The following is a 6,089-nucleotide window of genomic DNA, read 5'->3' as shown; positions in this document are numbered from 1 at the left end:
TGGATGTGAGAGTTGGACTGTGAAGAAGGCTGAGCGCCGAAGAATTGATGCTTTTGGACTGTGGTGTTGGAGAAGACTCTTGAGAGTCCCTTGGACTGACAGAAGATCCAACCAGTCCATTGTGAAGGAGATCAGCCCTGGGATTTCTTTGGAAGGAATGATGCTAAAGCTGAAACTCCAATAGTTTGGCCACCTCATGCAAAGAGTTGACTCATTGGAAAAGACTCTGATGCTGGGAGGGATTGGGGGCAGGAGGAGAAGGGGACGACAGGATGGTATCATTGACTCGATGGATGTGAGTCTGGGTGAACTCTGGGAGTTGGTGATGGACAGGAAGCCCTGGTGTGCTGCGATTCATGGGGTTTCAAAGTGTCGGACACGACTGAGCGACTGAACTGAACTAACTGACTAGGTTGTGACAGTTCTGGAGAACAGAGAAGAATAAACTGTTCTTGATATCTACACATTCTCCTACATTCTAAACAGGTAGGAAAATACAGAGATGAGTGACAGACGCCAAGTCCAGGAAGAACTTCAGGTGGAGATTGGGAATGAAAGGCACTGATCGACTCTGTGGGGCAGTGATGACAAGATAGTGCTAAGCCCCAGCCCATGTATTAGAAAAACATTGCCGTCTCTCCTCTCATATGTCTGTAAGTGAAATCCATCATTTACTAACTGCTTCAGCTACTGATAACAAGTCTGACTGCAGTGGTTTAAGCATATGAGGGTTTTTTTTTCTCTAACATAAATGGCATCTTGAAGTAGGCAGTCCAGGGCAGATAGGTGGAGTGAGTCCTCAAGGACTTAGTGTCTCTTTCTCTCTTCTCAGTAGTGACTTCATTCTAGTGGATACATCATGGTTTCCACACGGCTGCTAGCCTCATATGGTTTGTCCACAGCCCAAGCAGCAAGAAGACAAGGGGGCAAAGGAGGGCAAAAGGTGCTTTTACTGACATCTCACAAACCACACCTACTTACACGGGAAACTGGGAAACTTGGCATTCAATTCAGAAAATTGTCACCAAGGGAAATAAATTAGGATTTTGTTATTAATTAAGAGAGAAAATGGCTGCTGGGTAGGCAGTCAGCAATCTCTACCACTTGCCAATAGGGAGCAGGTCAGAAGTGAGCACTTTCCATTCCTATTATTGTTTCCTTACTTAGTTCACTCTATGAGAAAACGACAGATTAACTTGACAGATAAGACTGAAAAAGACTGGTGAGTTGGTCATTGATGGAACTGTACCCATTATCTCTTCATCACTGTCTTGTTTGTATTTAATTAAGGCAAATGCTTAGAAAGTACAAGACAGATGTGTGATATTGCATTTCTACCTTCTTCTCCTGTCCTTTACTGGGTGAAGCTAGGGTCCAGGTTCTGAGAGGCAGGTGCAAGTCCTGACACTGATTTCCTTAATCAGTTTTGCTATTAATAAAGATGTAATGGTATTTTGATCCTCCTTTGACTCCTTGTACTTGACCTCAATAGTAAGATTTCATATGGGAAGATATTGAGTTATTAATATTGCTAATCTCTTACATTATGATTATCTTTGTGCTTTTGGTATAAAGTGACCTCTGGTAACTGAAGCTCTTATTTTCTTACGCTCTGAGACACTCCCTCGTGACTTGCATGGTTATTAGAAACTATAGGAGAGGAATATAAACTTTCTTCTATCCATCTCAAGTTCATTGACTAGCGCACTAAAATTAGAATGATGAAAGAGATTAACAAGAGAAAAATGACAGAAATGAATTAACATGTGTGCTGGGCACACACACAGGGGTACTCAAGGATGAGTAACTGACTCCAAGGGGTGGTTAGAACTTGGGCTTAAATAGCATTTTCACAAAGAACAATAAATTTGTAGAGAAGTTACAAGGTAAAGGAAAAGAGCTTTGAGCTTCTGGGGTGGCAAACTGTGGGAAGGTACTGATAAATATATGAGGAAAACTAATGGAAGACCAGGTCTACTGAGTAATGTTTTTAATGTAGGTTCTTCTGGTGAGGTCTTTGGGCTTAGAAGAGTCTAGAGTTTTTGCCAGTGATTAACTTCTGTCTCTTCTGGGAAAGAAGGGAAAGGAACACATTTACACATTTATGTCCTGATTTTAGATAAAGAGGGAAAGATTTTTTTACATCTACTTTTTCTCAATAGTCTTGTTTAAAATAATCCTTAATACCAGCATGGTATATTTGGGTAGGATATATTCTGCTGCCATTCAAATCCATACTAAGAACAAAGTTACTGAGAGTACATGAAAATGCAACTCAAATAGGGGCATGGTCAGAAGGACTCATTGACAGCTAATAGGGAAATATGACCAGTTTCCCTGGTAGCTCAGCTGGTAAAGAATCCACCTGCAATGCAGGAGGCCCCCGGTTCGATTCCTGGGTTGGGAAGATGCCCTGGAGGAGGGAACAGCTACCCACTCCAGTATTCTTGCCTGGAAAATCCCATGGACAGAGGAGCCTGGCAGGTTACAGTCTATGGGGTCACAAAGAGTTGGACACAACTAAGTGACCAAGCACAGCACAGGGAAATATGACAAGAAAAATTAGGCTAGGAAATCTGTAATTTCACAGAAAAGCAAGATGACTTGCTTACCTTTTAAGATTCATCCAAACAGTTACGGGTTCAACATATATCCACTAAATTCTCACTAAGTTACAGGTGGAGAATTCAAGTTTCACTTAAATGGGATCATTAGGGCTTGAAACTGTCTTTTTTTCCCCATTAATATGCACAACTGCATGCCCTAACTAATAAATAAGCTAAGGAGGGTTTGATTGATACTACTTTCTGAAAACTGAGAATCCTAATTAGAACATATCCCTAATTAGAACAATCTGACATCTCCTTGGAGGCAGGACAAGAGTACTTAACAAGCTGACAATCAGTAAAGAATAAATATATTTAATAGTGTAAAACAGACATTAAAGAATATTTATTTTTGGCTAAAACTTGATGGTGGAGAAAAAGGAGCAGAGGGAAAAAGAAGAGGAAATGTATTAGTTGCATCATTGATTATAATGGGGAATTAATAGACACAGTAAGGGAATTTTATAGTTATTATAAAAGCATGTATCATCACAAAAATACAAGCTTTTCTAAGTATCAGCATTTCATACATATAAGGAAGAAGGCAAATCATATAGTTAATGTAAATAAAAAATGAGGTATCATAACATAAAATATTATGACAAAACTAAAGCGAACATTACATAAATGTAATTGTCCTAACTTCTTTATTAGTTAAAAAAGTATTAGGCTGGATCATAAAGTAAAATACAAATCCATGTTACATACAAAAACCTAGCTAAAACCAAGTGATTCAGAAAGATGAAAAATAAGACAGTGGCCAAAGATACATTAAGTCAATGCAAACAAATGAACAAACAGTGTGAGTATCAGTTAGAATGGAAGTCAGGCCAAAACTAGTAAGCACCCTTAATAATATTAAGGGTAAAGTTTACAATGTATATGTGAGAGTTGTGACTCTTTATGTCCTAAATAAAAAAACAGCAGGACTGCTGCTGCTGCTGCTGCTAAGTCGCTTCAGTCCTGTCCAACTCTGTGCGACCCCATAGACGGCAGCCCACCAGGCCCCCCCGTCCCTGGGATTCTCCAGGCAAGAACACTGGAGTGGGTTGCCATTTCCTTCTCCAATGCATGAAAAGTGAAAGTGAAGTCGCTCAGTCGTGTCCGATTCCTAGCGACCCCGTGGACTGCAGCCTAGCAGGCTCCTCCGTCCGTGGGATTTAAAGAAATAAATACACTAATGGAGGGAAACTTTAAGTTACCTTTCTCAGTTCATGATAAAACAAACTTACTGAAAAACAGAAAAAAAATTTGCATGACAAATATATAAAACATGTGTATGTGTACAGGTATACATGTAGCTCTGTTTCCGAGAAACTAGAACCACACCTTCTTATTAAGAAGTCAAGACAGCCACATAAATGAATAGGTGTTTGGTCACAGAAGCAAACCTCAATAAACGTTATGTGTTAGAAAGAGTCCAGATAATGTTCTCTAGTGAAGTGAAGGCACTCAGTTGTGTCCGACTCTTTCATGGACTGTAGCCTATGAGGTTCCTCCCTCCATGGGATTCTTCAGGCAAGAATACCGGAGTGGGTTGCCATTTCCTTCTCCAACTGTGTAATTAAACTTAATTACTTAAGTAATTAAGAAAACAAAAGTTCTCTATTACTTGAATATTAAAAGCTATTTGTATTTTTTTTTACTTTTTAATTTATTTTATTTTTAACTTTACAATATTGTATTGGTTTTACCATATATCAAAAGGTACTTATAGGTAAGAGAAAATGCAAAACGATAAAGCATCTAGAAAATGGATATGAAACTTTGCAACATTTCACAACTCATGGGATATGTGTACTGTTAAAATAGGAATATAAAGTGTAACTTTAAATACTGTATAATAAATGAAACAATGAAAATAAACTAAGCACTTAATCAGGAAAAATCATAAAATTAATAAAAATAGAGGGTAGGAAAATAGTTTAACATATTGAATTATTAATAGAAAATGAATCAATAAATAGTTTTTCTTTGCAAAACTTATACATTTATTACTATATTTTCTAAATTTAGAAAAAAAAGGGAGGGCAAATACTAAATTTAACAAATATTGGAGAAATAGAAATAGAGGAAATAAAAAAAAAATCCAAACTATTTTATTTTGTTCTATTCTTTTTTTAAAATTTTATTTTATTTTTAAACTTTACAAATTGTATTAGTTTTGCCAAATATCAAAATGAATCTGCCACAGGTATACATGTGTTCCCCATCCTGAACCCTCCTCCCTCCTCCCTCCCCATACCCTCCCTCTGGGTCATCCCAGTGCACTAGCCCCAAGCATCCAGTATCGTGCATCGAACCTGGACTGGCAACTTGTTTCATACATGATATTATACATGTTTCAATGCCATTCTCCCAAATCTTTCCACCCTCTCCCTCTGCAACAGAGTCCATAAGACTGTTCTATACATCAGTGTCTCTTTTGCTGTTTCGTACACAGGGTTATTGTTAGCATCTTTCTAAATTCCATATATATGTGTTAGTATACTGTATTGGTGTTTTTCTTTCTGGCTTACTTCACTCTGTATAATAGGCTCCAGTTTCATCCATCTCATTAGAACTGATTCAAATGTATTCTTTTTCATGGCTGAGTAATACTCCATTGTGTATATGTACCACTGCTTTCTTATCCATTCATCTGCTGATGGACATCTAGGTTACTTCCATGTCCTGGCTATTATAAACAGTGCTTCGATGAACATTGGGGTACACGTGTCTCTTTCCCTTCTGGTTTCCTCAGTGTGTATGCCCAGCAGTGGGATTGCTGGATCATAAGGCAGTTCTATTTCCAGTTTTTTAAGGAATCTCCACACTGTTCTCCATAGTGGCTGGACTAGTTTGCATTCCCACCAACAGTGTAAGAGGGTTCCCTTTTCTCCACACCCTCTCCAGCATTTATTGCTTGTAGATGTTTGGATCGCAGCCATTCTGACTGGCGTGAAATGGTACCTTATAGTGGTTTTGATTTGCATTTCTCTGATGAGTGATGTTGAGCATCTTTTCATGTGTTTGTCAGTCATCTGTATGTCTTCTTTGGAGAAATGTCTATTTAGTTTTTGGGCCCATTTTTTGATTGGGTCATTTATTTTTCTGGAGTTGAGCTGTAGGCGTTGCTTGTATATTTTTGAGATTAGTTGTTTGTCAGTTGCTTCATTTGCTATTATTTTCTCCCATTCTGAAGGCTGCCTTTTCACCTTGCTAACAGTTTCCTTTGATGTGCAGAAGCTTTTAAGTGTTTTGTTCTATTCAAATGGATTAAAAGGCTTGGCTAAAATAGTCCATTTTCTAGGAAAATAATGCTGGAACATATAGGAAACCTGAAGAGTCCAATTCCATAAAATAAACTTGTCAAGAGTTATATTACAAAAATTACCACTCACAAGTGGTTTCACAGGAGAATTCACTGAAGAACATATAATTCCAATACTATTTAAACTGATCTAAAGCCTAAAAAAAGAAGAAACACTTCAAAATTGTTTT

This window comes from Bos taurus, chromosome 29 (genome assembly GCF_002263795.3).
Source record: "Bos taurus isolate L1 Dominette 01449 registration number 42190680 breed Hereford chromosome 29, ARS-UCD2.0, whole genome shotgun sequence".
NCBI classification, from domain to species: domain Eukaryota; kingdom Metazoa; phylum Chordata; class Mammalia; order Artiodactyla; family Bovidae; genus Bos; species Bos taurus.
The sequence above is the reverse complement of the archived record's forward strand: the minus strand, read 5'-3'. Positions refer to the sequence as shown.